Source organism: Schistocerca cancellata, chromosome 4 (genome assembly GCF_023864275.1).
Source record: "Schistocerca cancellata isolate TAMUIC-IGC-003103 chromosome 4, iqSchCanc2.1, whole genome shotgun sequence".
NCBI lineage: Eukaryota > Metazoa > Arthropoda > Insecta > Orthoptera > Acrididae > Schistocerca > Schistocerca cancellata.
The window spans coordinates 298,089,515-298,104,014 of record NC_064629.1 but is presented as its reverse complement, the minus strand read 5'-3'; positions in this window follow the sequence as shown (position 1 = coordinate 298,104,014).

Below are 14,500 nucleotides of genomic sequence, written 5' to 3'. Positions count from 1 at the left end.
TTATAACACATGAAAACACACATTTTGGCGTATTTTTCTTATGTTTCATAACTTTTCATTGAATACAACATTCTGCCCGGTTCTGTGTCAATTTTGCACTGTTACGCTAGAATATTGAACTAGACACAAAAACCTTGGTCCTGTGAAATAAGAAATTGTAAAGTATAGGCAGAAAAGTGTGTTTCCTTGGATAACGTTCAGAATATTTTAAAATAAATAATCGAAATAAAATTCACGGAATAATGAAATTTCTGAGTGAAAATATCATCGAAAGCAATAACAACAATACAGATAAAAATAAAAATGCATCATAAAAATTTAAATTTACTTCATTTTACAAATATTATTAATTAATTATACTCCTATAACACAATCACGTTGGCCTTCAGAATTGCTGTGGGGTATTGGAGCTTTTCAGGAGAAAACAAGCCATTTCTCACTTACGGGCCTTTGAAAATTTACTTCGCTGAACGCTACACATTATGATGAATAATTAAGTTCCAGTCTCACTTCAACATGTCCTAATTTGGTGGCCGCATACGTATCAGATACTACTATGGTGACCATAATTTGGCAGTCCGAATGTTTGAGCATTATAGCAGACAAACGCTGTGATAGTTTGGGGCAATATTGAAAACAATATACTACTTTGGCAGTCCGAATTAATGAGCGTTATAACGGACAAATGCCGTGATAGTTTGGAGCACCATTGAAAACAACGTGCGATTCCGACACCTACGCTTCGATGACAATCCGAACAGGAAACACCGCAACAGGAAGGCAGATGCGCAGGTCCTATTCTCTTCCACGCAGGACAATGACCGGCCATGCGACGTAACCAATGTGTGAACATTCTCGGATCTGGCTGAACGTTCGCGCGACGTGCAACCTTTCGAACGTGCCTGATAAACTACTAGCCGGAAACTTATTTGTCACATTCCATCAGTTACTACTGTTGATGCTTTGTGAACAAGCATACAAACAAATGCAAGGAGCAAATGCACTTCTCGGGTTTGCCGCCGGATCATATTGTGCAAATGGTTCAAACAAATCTGAGCACTATGGGACTTAACATCTGACGTCATCAGTCCCCTAGAACTTAGAACTAATTAAACCAAACTAACCTAAAGACATCACACACATCCATGCCCGATGCAGGATTCGAACCTGCGACCGTAGCAGTTGCGCGGTTCCGGACTGAAGCGCCTAGAACCGCTTGGCCACAACGGCCGGCTGTTGTGCAAATCCCACAACATCTCGTCAGAAGAACTGTTCGAAATTTTCAGGTGGTGGCAGTTGCCGTTCTCAGAGCTGCAAGACGCGACTGATGATAATCAGTGGCGGCGTCGAAGTTTTGCAGGCGAGGAGCAGGCAATACGCGTGAGCGGGAAGGCGGTCGCAGTTGGAGGAAAGCGGCACTCATAGTACCCCCTGCTGAGAGCAGCAGAAAGCCCTTCCGCGCGTGTGCTACGGGCAATGACTGTACTGCAGATGATCATGTAGTTAAAAACAGAATTAAATCTCAGCGGTGCGCTGCGCCGATTCCTTTAATTCAACGGCAGCCAGTGCTGGATTACAGGCTGTACTTAATTGACAACCTGTGTCCCTGTTAATAATATTGTCCGCCTTACACATATGTATTGCCTCCTTAAGAACACAGCACCAGAAAGATGAGGTTGAGAATAAAATTTCAATCTTTCCGTAAAACATGCGATGCCCTGTGTCCAGGACATGCTACGCTACCACAGATTTATCATGTAATCAACCTGATGAATCAGGCGTAGTGAAGCATTGTCTGGGCACAGAGCATCCTACGTTTTACGATAAGACTGAAGTTTTATCCTTAGCGCCATTTGTCTGGGACTGTGTCCTTAAAGAAGCCATACATATCGGTACGGCGGATGATCTTATCAACTGGGACATAGGTTGTCATTTAAGCACAGCCTGGACTCCAGCACTGGCTGCCATTAAATTAAAACAGGAAAAACAAGAACTTCCGACTCTATGCAGTGCAATGCAGAATTTAGTTCGGCTTTTAACAACAAGAGCTTCTGGCCTCACAGTCACTGCCTCATAGCACGGGCGGAGGGGGCTTTCTGCCGCTCCTGTCAGGGCACTACGAGCGCCGCTTTCCTCCAACTGCGAGCGACTTACCACGCACGCGATTGCCTTCTCCTGACCTGATGAATTTCGACGCTGTCGAGGGATTATCATTAGTCGCGTCTTGCAGCTGCAACAACAGCAGCTACCAGAACCTGAAGAAGCTGAATAGTTCTGTCAGCGAAATATTGTGGGATTTGTACAATATGATCTGGAGGCAAGCCCGAGAACTGTATTAGCAACGGATCCGTCGGGAAAGCCTGAAAAGTCACAAGTGCAAGGAGATTCCCCTGTGGCATATCGTTGCTCTCTTTGATTGCATACCATGACGTATAAGATTGTGGCTGGAGCAGGTCAAACTTTACCATGCAAGTCGCAACGATACAGATAGTCGCAACGCAAGTGGAACCACCTTTAGAGGAGTATCTGTGGGAATTCCAGACAAGTGGTTCCTGAAGAGGAGTTGCAACCAATAACATTAAAGTTATATTTCACGAAGTAACCTTATAAATCATCATCTTTAACATGTTTACAGCCTACCAGTCACAGGCAGCACTTCTTTGACAGAACCGCCCGAAGAGTCCCTGGGGGTAGACTTGAAGCCTCAACTTGACAGTGGATCATTCCAAGTCTTTGCACATTCCGTGCAGATTTTGTAGAACAAGCTCTCCCGGAGAATGGACCCTGCGGGAAGTTTCCATTTACGAATTCAGTGGTTATAAATGAAGAAGAAATTATATCACTCGTCTTTATTTATGACAAGCTGAAGCTGTAGGGCCCGAAAGTGAATACACTAATGAAAGTAACTTCCGATTCATGACTTACAAAAACTGCTCCCAAGGATCCTGAAAGGCAGTTCCTCCCCTGTCAATAAACTGCGTGACAAACACTTTACAATAAAACGTGAAACAAATTTGGAAATGAAATTCTTGGATCTGTCTATGAGTATATGAAACGAAAAGCATCACTTTAAAAAATCAACAGTGAGTGGGACAATAATTCACAGCAATTGTTGTGCAGAGGCACCAAGGGAAGAAGGAGAGACGTAGGGGGGTGGTCGAGCGGTTCTAGGCGCTGCAGTCTGGAACCGCGCGACCGCCTCGGGCATGGTTGTGTGTGATGTCCTTAAGTTAGTTAGCTTGAAGTAGTTCTAAGTGCTAGGGGACTGATGACCTCAGAAGTTAAGTCCCATAGTGCTCAGAGCCATTTGAACATTGAACGTAGGGGGGGGGGGACTCGTCTCTTTCCTTCCCTCCTACTCGTTGTCGTCAGTAAATCCAGGTAATTTATGACACTCTAAGATAAAAATAAAACTAATTCATGTATACGTTGATGCCACTTTACTTCGTTCAAACCCACCGAAGTACAATACCCAGTTGATTAAGGTTGAACGAGCATTTCAGCACTGAGAGAGGCATAAACTTCCAAGTGGTGTGCCATCCACGCCACTGCGAGAACAGAAAATCTCAATTATAAACACATTTTTACATCGTAATACTCTTATCCTCGAATTTGCCTCATGGAGAATGATATACCTTCCTCGATATTTATGCGCTCATTATTCGCGTATTTGACTGTCAGCGAAATTAATTTCACTGGGATATATTCATTACCTGAAAACAGAAAAATATTAGAGATGAATTTGAAAGAATACGAGATAGGCGAGGTTTCTGAGTTTTCTACAAGAAGTGAAATCTTCAATTTACTTTCTGTTAAACGAACAACGAGGGTAGTTCAAAAATTAAGTTAAGACGACGTCTGCGAGAACAGGTTTATTCAGGAGATGAGGGACACGCCAAATTACTAAGCCACTGGTAAATATTGTTCTTCCACATAGTCACCATCGACATCTAAGCATTTCTTCCATCGATAAACCTTTCTGTTTAAACAGGTACGAAAAAACTAGGATCCCAGTCTAGGAGCTACTTACAACAGCCTATTGAAATTCGGCATCAGTTCTTAAGCGACAACTAACCACGATCTTCTTTAATGATCCGTAGAAACGAAAGTCGTTAATGCGAGATCCAGGATGTACACTGTGACGAAAGCCATTGGATAGAGATATGCGTGTATGCAGATGGCGGTAGTATCGCGTGGACAAGGTATAAAAGAGTAGTGCGTTGGTGGAGCTGTCTTTTGCACTCACGTGATTCATGTGGGAAGTTTCTCGACATGATTATGGTCGCACGACGGGAATTAACAGCCTTTGAATGCGGAGTGGTACTTGGCAATAGAGCTACGGGACGTTCCATTTCGGGCGTCGTTAGTGAATTCAGTACTCCGATATCCAGAGTGTCAAGAGCGTGCTGAGGATGCCAAATCTCAGGCATTACCGATCACCACAGACAAACCGTGGCTGACGACCTTTACTGAATAACTGGATAACTGGCAGCAGCTGGGGTTGCGTAGAGTTGTCAGTGCTAACAGAGAAGCAACACTGCTTGAAATAATCGCAGAAATCAATGTGGGTCGTACGACGAAGTATCCTCTATGTCAGTTTGGCAAAATTTGACGTTAATGAGCTATGGCAACAGGCGGCCGTCGAGAGTGTCTTTGCTCGTGACCATATCGGTTGGACCCTAGAACACTGGAAAGTCGTGGACAGGTCAGATGAGTCCGGATTTCAGTTGGTAAGAGCTGATGGTAGGCTTCGAGCGTGGCGCAGACCATACAAAGCCATGGACCCAAGTTGTCAACAAGGCGCTGTGTAAGCGGGGGGCCGGCCGCTGTGGCCGAGTGGTTCTAGGCGCTTTAGTCCGGAATCACCCGGCTGCTACGGTCGCAGGTTCGAATCCTGCCTCGGGCATGGATATGTGTCATGTCCTTAGGTTAGTTAGGTTTAAGTAGTTCTAAGTCTAGGGGATTGATGACCTCAGATGTCAAGTCCCATAGTGCTTAGAGCCATTTGAACCATTTTTTGTAAGCTGGGGGTGGATCCATAATGGTATGAGCTATGTTTACATGAAATCTTCTGGGTTCTTTGCCGAAATGAATCAATCATCGATTGGAAATAATTACGTTTGGCTACTTGTAGGCCACTTGCCATTCATGGACATAATGTTCCCAAAAAACGATGGATGTGCGCGATGTCACTGGACCACAACTGTTCGCGACTGGTTTGAAGAACATTCTGGACAATTCGAACGAATGATTTGGCCACTCATATCACGCAAACTCAGTCCCATCGTCAATTTATGGGACATAATAGAAAAGTTTGTTAGTGCAGAAAATCCTACACTTTGTCAATTATCGTCGGCTACAGAGGCAACCTGACTCAGTATTTCTACAGAGTACTTCCAAAGACTTGTTGAGTTCATGCCAGGTAGAAGGAGGTCCAACACGACAATAGGAGGTATCTCATGACTTTTTTTGCCTTATTTTAAAGAGTTTGTTCCACTAAAATCCAACTTAAACGTTGCACCAAATCAGCATAACCGAGGCTATATGCGGTTAGTTGTTGTAGTGCACCTGTCGGAAGCAAGCACGGTTGTTTCCTCCAAATCGCCGTTGGCAACCATTCTAGCGAGACACAATAACTGCCAACATCTGTGGTCTCTCATTGTCGAGACGAGGAAATCGATTAGCGGCACACCTGCGCATCCCAAACAGCTGTGTTATAAATTATTCGTAAAGGCAGTTTATCCTAAAATCTTAGCGCGAAGATGTCAGCAGTAGGGCAAGGCCAGCGTCAGAGAACATTGCGGGTTGCCTAAACCAGGAGCAAGTATATATTCTAGGACAACCCTATTGTTCTGCTCCACGTCAGCCCTTAAATTATTGTTCTGTTAAGTGATTTTTCAAATCACGTGGCCCCTTAACATATTGTACAGCCCTACTGTTGATTGACAGGTCCTTAATCTAGAATTCAGTTAAATGGTGTTCAGTGTCGTTCCCGTTTCGATATCAGTTTAACTGACTAATTAATTAAATTGATTGAAAAAATCAGCTCATCTGTACAACTTTCGGTATGCACAAGCTCCTCCAGGTTTTTCAAACAGCCTCCCCCTCCCACTGTATCAAATTGATGGACTAATAAAATAATTAAACCGATATCCTTCAGTATTTATTGCCCCTCCCTCTTGAAAATATTGATCGATCGATTGCAGTGTATACAATATTGTATGAACAATTTAGACACTGTGTTGAATATTGTTTATTTAAACAATTTATCGAATACAAGGTGGTGAATGGAATATAGTTTATTCAAACAATTTGTCACGAAATCGATTGCAGTGTGTGGAATATTTAAACAATTGCGGCCCTTTTTCATTGCAGTCGCGTAAGTAAAAACGTAATTACGCTGTCACAGACTGCTTAAACATAGCTAAAAAACTTTCTTGCGTCTCACCACCGACACAGTCTGCCCCTCCCGTCCACCCCAGGGCCAGCAACAGCTGTCAGCTGCCTCACCGTATAGGCCTGTGCAAGTAGCAGCGGGCTCGGGCTTGTGCACCAGGAGACTTGGAACCGTTGGTGTCCTTGCTGGCCACTGCAAGTAGTAGTAAGCTAGTCCCCAGAAACAAAAGCACACTTCCTGATAGTGTCCTCTCCATTCTCAAATGATCTGTATGCATGAACCAACCTGTCGGATACCAGGGCATGCGAACGATGCCTTCCTTCCAAAGCAGATTCCTGACTGGGAATCGATCCTGAAGTACTGCTGACGTTAATAAATAATTAGTTTCCAGGTACTTGATCGTGATGGAGGAGATATAAGGCAGATGCGGTACCTATTTCACGCACTCACAAATTGACGATGTCACAAAACTAGTAGCAGGCTAACCCGAAATACACTTTAGAAAAAAGATCGTTCCATACAGACAGAGGGAGAGAGAGAGAGAGAGAAAAGAGACGACATAAGAACTAGCACGGGATATTTAAAGAACTGCAGCAGTTTTTCATTCCGCCATGGACTCCAAACTGCCCCAGCCTTCCTGACGCACTTTATTGTGGTACATGGCATGAACTGCTTCAGAAATTATTATATCTGATGCAGAACATCATATCTTGAAGATGACACAAATGTTGCTACAGAGGACGTGATACAGGAAATATTAATCAAATCATTAATACAGGCGTTTAAACAATTTGCATCAAACACACGCCCGCATCTCGTGGTCGTGCGGTAGCGTTCTCGCTTCCCACGCTCAGGTTCCCCGGTTCGATTCCCGGCGGGGTCAGGGATTTTCTCTGCCTCGTGATGGCTGGGTGTTGTGTGCTGTCCTTAGGTTAGTTAGGTTTCAGTAGTTCTAAGTTCTAGGGGACTGATGACCATAGATGTTAAGTCCCATAGTGCTCAGAGTCAGCCATCAAACACACACACACACACACTGTTTAAAACAACTCGAAATAATAAAAGAGGGACACTGCACAGTAGTTTGCGTGCATAAACAACAGTGTTACGTTTCTGATGAGAAATTCCATTAAAGATACAAACCTATTATTATTTCACGACATGATTGGAAGAGGTGATGTAGGAAATGGTAATTGAAATCTTAAATTTCGACATGAATTTATACCATCACACTTATGTAGTTCTCGACCAGCACAGGCCTGCTAAGTGTATTTTCCTTATTAAAAGTACTATAGAATTCCTAAGTTGACTGGTTTTCTCAGCTACAACATGACGAAAAAGAATGGAGGAAAGGGTCTACCATGTGATAAGATAGTAACAACAACAAATATCGCTGCGATCTATTAAGAAACATGATCCATTCACGGCAAGATGCCTCAGATCGCTGAAAACACTCTTACACCCCACATACTCACCTGATAGACATCCAAACGCAGCGCCCCGTGGCACAGTACAGTGCCAAGAATCAGAGACCAGAGAAAACCTCAGTGGTAGGGATTCGAATGCTATTAGTACTTCACCCAGTATTTCCACTTGGAATACTTGAATACTTGCAACACACGTGGTCCCGAAGGCGGCTCAACGCAAACAGGGTATTTTTTCGCTATTCACCCATCCAGAGACATAACCCACTGCAGACCGGAAGCTTTCTCGGTCTCTCCAAACTGGTGTACAAAGGATGGGCCAGTCCCAGCCTGGAACAAAGCCGTTCGCTGAGATACTGTTTCCGGCTACGACCAGCTTTCTTGATGCAATGCTTTCTACTGCCACCTCCTGAGTCGCAAAATTGTTAATCAGGCACATATTTATCGGTGTAATTACAATTAAATATTACGATTACTGCTGGAGTCTGACACCGAACGTTGTACTGGAAGTGTCTCCCCTTGACCCCTGTGGTTCTGGAACGAATCTAACGTTCAAATATCAGTATCTATAACTCACATAATTCTCGACGTTAAACTCTCTTATACTAGCTGTACACGACGTTCAAAGTCGTCGCCATGCAATTCCTGGTGCATAGAAATATGGGACGGGTGCAATCGATGCTGATGTAGCATTCTCAACACCGACGTTTTTGAGATTCCCGATTCTCGCGCAGTTTGTCCGCTACTAATGTATCACGAAGCAAATACCGTCGGCACTGGCGGAATGTTACGTGTTACCACATACTTATACGTTTGTGACTATTACAGTGCCATCTGTCACAAAGCGAAAAAAGTGGTCCAACTAAAACATTCATATTTCTTTACGTACTACACGAATATGTGATAAAAAATGGGGGTTCCTATTTTAAAAAATGCAGTTGATATCCGTTTGACCTATGGCAGAGCCATCTAGCGGGCCAACCATAGCGCCATCTGGTTTCCCTCTTCAAGCTAGACAAGTTTTGTTCTTTGTAGTTTTTCCGTTTGACCCTTATTTCGTGAGATATTTGCCCCCGTCACAATCAATGGACCACTCTGTATATCTAATAATTTTTATCATCTCCATAGTACTCTGTATACGTAGTTTGTTGCTTTTTGAGAAAAATTTAATCATATACATAATATGGAGCATATTCTTTGTTGTAGATGATTTCCTGGCAGACGAAGAATGTGAACAGGGAGGGGTATGTGCTGGAGATATGCAGGTGCCATCGTAGATCTCATACAACTGTATATTCTAAAAAAATAGTTTTTTGCCTCATAGTTTTTATGTGTATATGTGTTTTTCTTATTATATCACTATGTTGCAGGTGATATCATTGAGATGAGTCAATGGGCCTTCCCCATTCAGGGGAGGGCGAAATGCCATAGTGGGGGAGGAAATGGAGGAAGACCGTCGGCGTGAGGAGACGAGTTGGATTGTTATAGGGAAGGAGACCAGAAAGCGAGGTCATCGGTCTCATCGAATTAGGGAAGGACGGGAAAGGAAGTCGGCCGTGCCCTTTCAAAGGAACCATCCCGGCATTTGCCTGGAGTGATTTAGGGAAATCACGGAAAACCTAAATCAGGATGGCCGGACGCGGGATTGAACCGTCGTCCTCCCGAATGCGAGTCCAGTGTGCTAGCCACTGCGCGTGAGGGGATGAGGGAGATGCCAAGGAGCCAGAGTGAAATAGGTAATTAATCATTCCACATACAAATAATATTAATTATTGTTTTTTCTATCTTTGCAGGAGCAGGCAATGCCTGGAACGTTGCAAATAATTTCGTTTTTCGTTATTCATTCTCTCTTCTACAGCGGCCGCGTAAGCAGAACAATTCACTCAATACAGCGTGGCTTGGATACGGGGGCGGCGAGGCCTGTAACATCGAGGCGGGGTCCTGCGCAGCACGCTTCGCCAGCAACGAAGCCGCTAGTCGCCACGCGAGAAGCCGCCGTCGCCGCCGCTTCCGGCCACCGCCACCGCCTCCGCTGCCGACCCAGCACCGCTCTGGCTTCCATGGGCGACACTCACTGAGGCAAGCAGCTCGGGGCTGCAGCAATCACGCTGTTCGCACTGGCCCGATTCCGCAGAGTCTCCTCCTCCTCCTCCTCCTCCTCCTCCTCCACTCCTCCACCACCTTCTCGTCCTCACAGATCTCGCAAGGTACGGCACATATCCCTCAACACCTCACCATAAGCAGCTTCGTCGTCTAGTTGTAGTTATAGTATTAGTAATAGAGATGATCCTCTGGCTAGCGTCAAGTCCGTCTCCTACCCTTCAGTGAAGGACATCAGGACCGAGCGAGGTGGCGCAGTGGTTAGACACTGGACTCGCATTCGGGAGGACGACGGTTCAATCCCGCGTCCGGCCATCCTGATTTAGGTTTTCCGTGATTTCCCTAAATCACTCCAGGCAAATGCCGGGATGGTTCCTCTGAAAGGGCACGGCCGACTTCCTTCCCCATCCTTCCTTAATCCGATGAGACCGATGACCACGCTGTCTGGTCTCCTTCCCCAAACAACCAACCAACCAACCAAGGACATCAGGTCAGTGACACCATACCGTAGTTAGAATCCTTGGTGATTGCAGACGCCTTTGAGGAGCGAATCTCGTTCACAAGGATCGAGAATCCGGCAGGAGGGACCAAGACCCTGTCAGGTTTCTAGAGGCCTGCCTGCCTTTCACGGAAACGGAGCTACTCAGGATCATTAATGATCCGCTGTATACCGTCATTAAATGTAGTGCGGTGCTGTGCATCGAACTCTCACAACCTCATAAAGTTGCGTCTGGTATTGAAGAGGCAAGTCTTCACTATCTTTGGGGGAAGGGTGGATAATGGCGTGATAACGCAGAGCAGATCAATCGCCGAGTGGTTTCGTGAATCCACCTTGAGTGATATACTGGCCTGGTTTTCCGAAATAGAAGTTAGAGGGCAGCTAAATCACTCAGCTGAATACTACACCTGGACATCCATACACATGTCTGTGATCTAGTAAATGAAGGGTCTAGCTATATAGAGACACCTATAGACATAGCTAATGAGAGGGCACGCATTAATGTCGAAAATAGAAGGGATCAGGCTTTTTTTGCATGATCAATCCTGACTTGCGAGAGAAACTACACAAAAGATCCGCAGCGTACGGGTAAATACAATGTACCTAAAGATATTATTCTCAGAAGGTATAAATTTGATGGCATCGAGTGCCCCGTCAGGATCCAGAACATACCTAAATTTGAGGTGCAGAATACCGAAATATCGGTTCATATTTATGGCTTGGAGAAACGCAGCTCAGATGAGCAGGAGAAGCATTTCTCAAAATTTGCCGGTGAGCGTAAGACGCATGTGAACATGCTCTTATTCTCTGATGAGAAAAATAAGGAGAAAGGCAATTATCATTAGGTATGGATCAAAAACATACATCATATTTGCTTAAGGTGCCTCAATCATTTTTCGTCAGGCAAGTTATTAGCAGCACACCAAGTAGACTGCGCTTCAAAGGACCTGGTACATGTTATTATTCATACTGAGAAAGAGAAATTAATAAAGATTAAAAATGCTCACCATCAGGAGTGATGCCCATTTGTAGAGTACGCCGACTTCGAAAGCCTCCTCGCTCCTGTGAACCACTGGGAAGATGAACCCACGACCTCACATACCACCTTTACAGAAAATCACGCACCATAGGTGGCAGCGCCCCAATTACATAACAGCTACAAATTTTATGTCGGAGATAATCCTGCGATTTGTCTGCTCACTGAGCTCTAAAATCTTTGCTAGGAGTTTGATAAACTCTACAGACAAAAGATTTGTACAGAAAAGCGGTTGACTGTCATATTTGTGGGCCGCCGTTAGATAGAAAACCGGAAACTCCTCGTAGGGATCACTGTCATCTTACGGGGAAGTGGCGTAGCTCGAAACACGTGCAATTGGAGGTACCAGTTACAAGGCACAAAACCCGTTTTCTTCCACAATTTAAGCGAGTATGATGCTCAATTTCTAGATAAGCACTTGGTTGATTTCGGCATGTAGAAAGATCAGGTCAGTGTCCTACCTGAGAGTGTCGAGAAATACATTTCATTCTCCAAACGAATGATACCAAGAATTACGCTCCGCTTCCTAGACGCACTAGTTTTATGAAGGCGCCACTCCAGAAGTTAACTGAAACTCTACCTCGAGAGGATGTGCATATCACTCGAGCTGCATTTCCGACGGCGAAAAGTTGCAACTTGTAACTATGAATTGGGTTTTCCCACACAAGTATCTAGAACAGGCTCGTCCAAACTGTGCCCCTGGGGTGCTAGCGCCCGCGATCGCCCGCGGCCAGCGCCCAGGGCGAATTCGTATGTTGTCGCAGTGGCCGAGCCGTGTCGTTTATCTGGCCGTGCGGACCACCTGCCGAGCCCAGCCACGCCGCTGTACACGCGCTCCGTACGTAATTGTCTTCTTTAACTATGTTGATTGTGAGAAAAAAAATGGCTCTGAGCACTATGGGACTCAACTGCTGTGGTCATAAGTCCCCTAGAACTTAGAACTACTTAAACCCAACTAACCTAAGGACATCACACACATCCATGCCCGAAGCAGGATTCTAACCTCCGACCGCAGCGGTCGTGCGGTTCCAGACTGTAGCGCCTTTAACAGCTCGGCCACTCCGGCCGGCTTCATTGTGAGAATTAAAGAGCTTTATAACCTTAATTCTATTTTTAATAAGTATTCAAACTTGGTCGGTTAAAATTATTACGTACAAAACGGCAAACTAAAGAATCGGATTTATAAACTCTGAAAAGGGATACAAAAAGATGTAACCCGAAGTAAAACAAAAAATATTTACTTGTAACTGCTAACAGTAAGAATGAGACTCTATATCACTTACATGAGATTATTTCTAAAATAGAATATTTATGATTCTAGTTCATTTAAGAAACTGATATATTTTTCAGAAGACGCCTATTGTACATAATGACGAGTGTGCATGTGCAAATCTATTAGAATGAACCTGTGGGTCAGAAAACAACTCAGATGTTCTTCGATTCTTATTTTGGATATTGTTTTCTAAAGCTTTGCGTTGTAATTCTGCCACATGAACACCAGTTGTTATCTAAACACCGCTAATCGACCTCTTTTACAGAGGTGGGCTTCCTCTGTTACCTACCGAGCGAGGTGGCGCTGTGGTTAGCACACTGGACTCGCTTTCGGGAGGACGACGGTTCAATCCCGCGTCCTGATTTAGGTTTTCCGTGATTTCCCTAAATCGCTCCAGGCAAATGCCGGGATGGTTCCTTTGAAAGGGCACGGCCGACTTCCTTCCCCGTCCTTCCCTAATCCGATGAGACCGATGACCTCGCTGTTTGGTCTCTTCCCCCAAACAACCCAACCCCAATCCTCTGTTACTTTGTTTACGTTGGATCTGACTGCGGGACAGTCCAGGGCAGCGCAGTGTTGTGCGGTCTCACTCGCGCCGCAGCTCCTATGCCGACACTAGCGACACACGGTCGCGGACGGGGCGCTGAACTACACTGCCTTGCGCCCGCCGGGCGCAGTTCTTGGATGAGCCTGATCTAGATAGTATGGCAAAACTCAACGAAACCAGGCTACCCAACATAACTGCATTCTCCAGCAATCTTACGGGCTATGCCATAACGGATGCGGAGTATGAGCGTGCCGTGAACGTCTGGCGGGAATTCAACATCTCCACTTTAGGAAAGTAAGCACGGATTTACATGGACACAGACTTGTGATTGCTTGCGGACGGTTTAGAGAAATTCCGGAGTCTATGCATGACTACATATTCTCTAGATGCCGCCTTTATTACACGGCACCTAGGATGTCTTGAGATGCAATGCTCAAGAAAACGAAGTGGAGCATTGAATAATTGACCAATGCTGACATGCTTATTTCCTTTGAGCGAGGGAGACTTCGCTAATGTGTCCACAGGCATGCAAAGGCAAATAACCCATGGATGGGTGACAGGGGCAAAGCATCCCTTGATTCTAGTTACGTTATGTACTTGCATGTAAATAACTTACACAAGCACGCCATGCAACAATCTCTGCCGATTGTTGAGCTTCTGTAGGTGCCCCAAGACGAGTGCAAGGGATTAGGTGGAAAATTCATGGAAGATTTGGCGGCTGATTCTGATGTAGGATGTGTAGTGGAGGTAGAACTCACATACCACATTAGTTTGCATGATGCGCACGCCGATTTGCCGCTGTGTCCAGAGCAATAGTTCGGCGAGTAGGCTCCACGCCAAAATTAATGGCAACACTGGGGAACGAGCGCTGATACTTTATTTGTAATCGTAATCTAAAGCAATGTCTCAGCTTGGGGATGGAGCTGGCTATAATCACCCGAGCTATCTCCTTCAAGCAGTCCCCCTGGTTCAAGGAGTATATTGATTTCAATATGAGACAGAGAGCTTCCGTCATGTACGGTATTGTGAAAGATTTTTATAATTTAATGAATAATTCAATTTTAGGCAAAACAATGCAGAATTTGAGGGAATGACGTATAATTTTGATTAGAACCTATCGCGACAGGCGTTATTAGGTAAGAAAATGCATTGTCAGCCTAAATTTTAAGCAGAACACCATATTAAATAAGAATTTTATTGCTGTGGAAATGGCGGAGATTGCAGTGG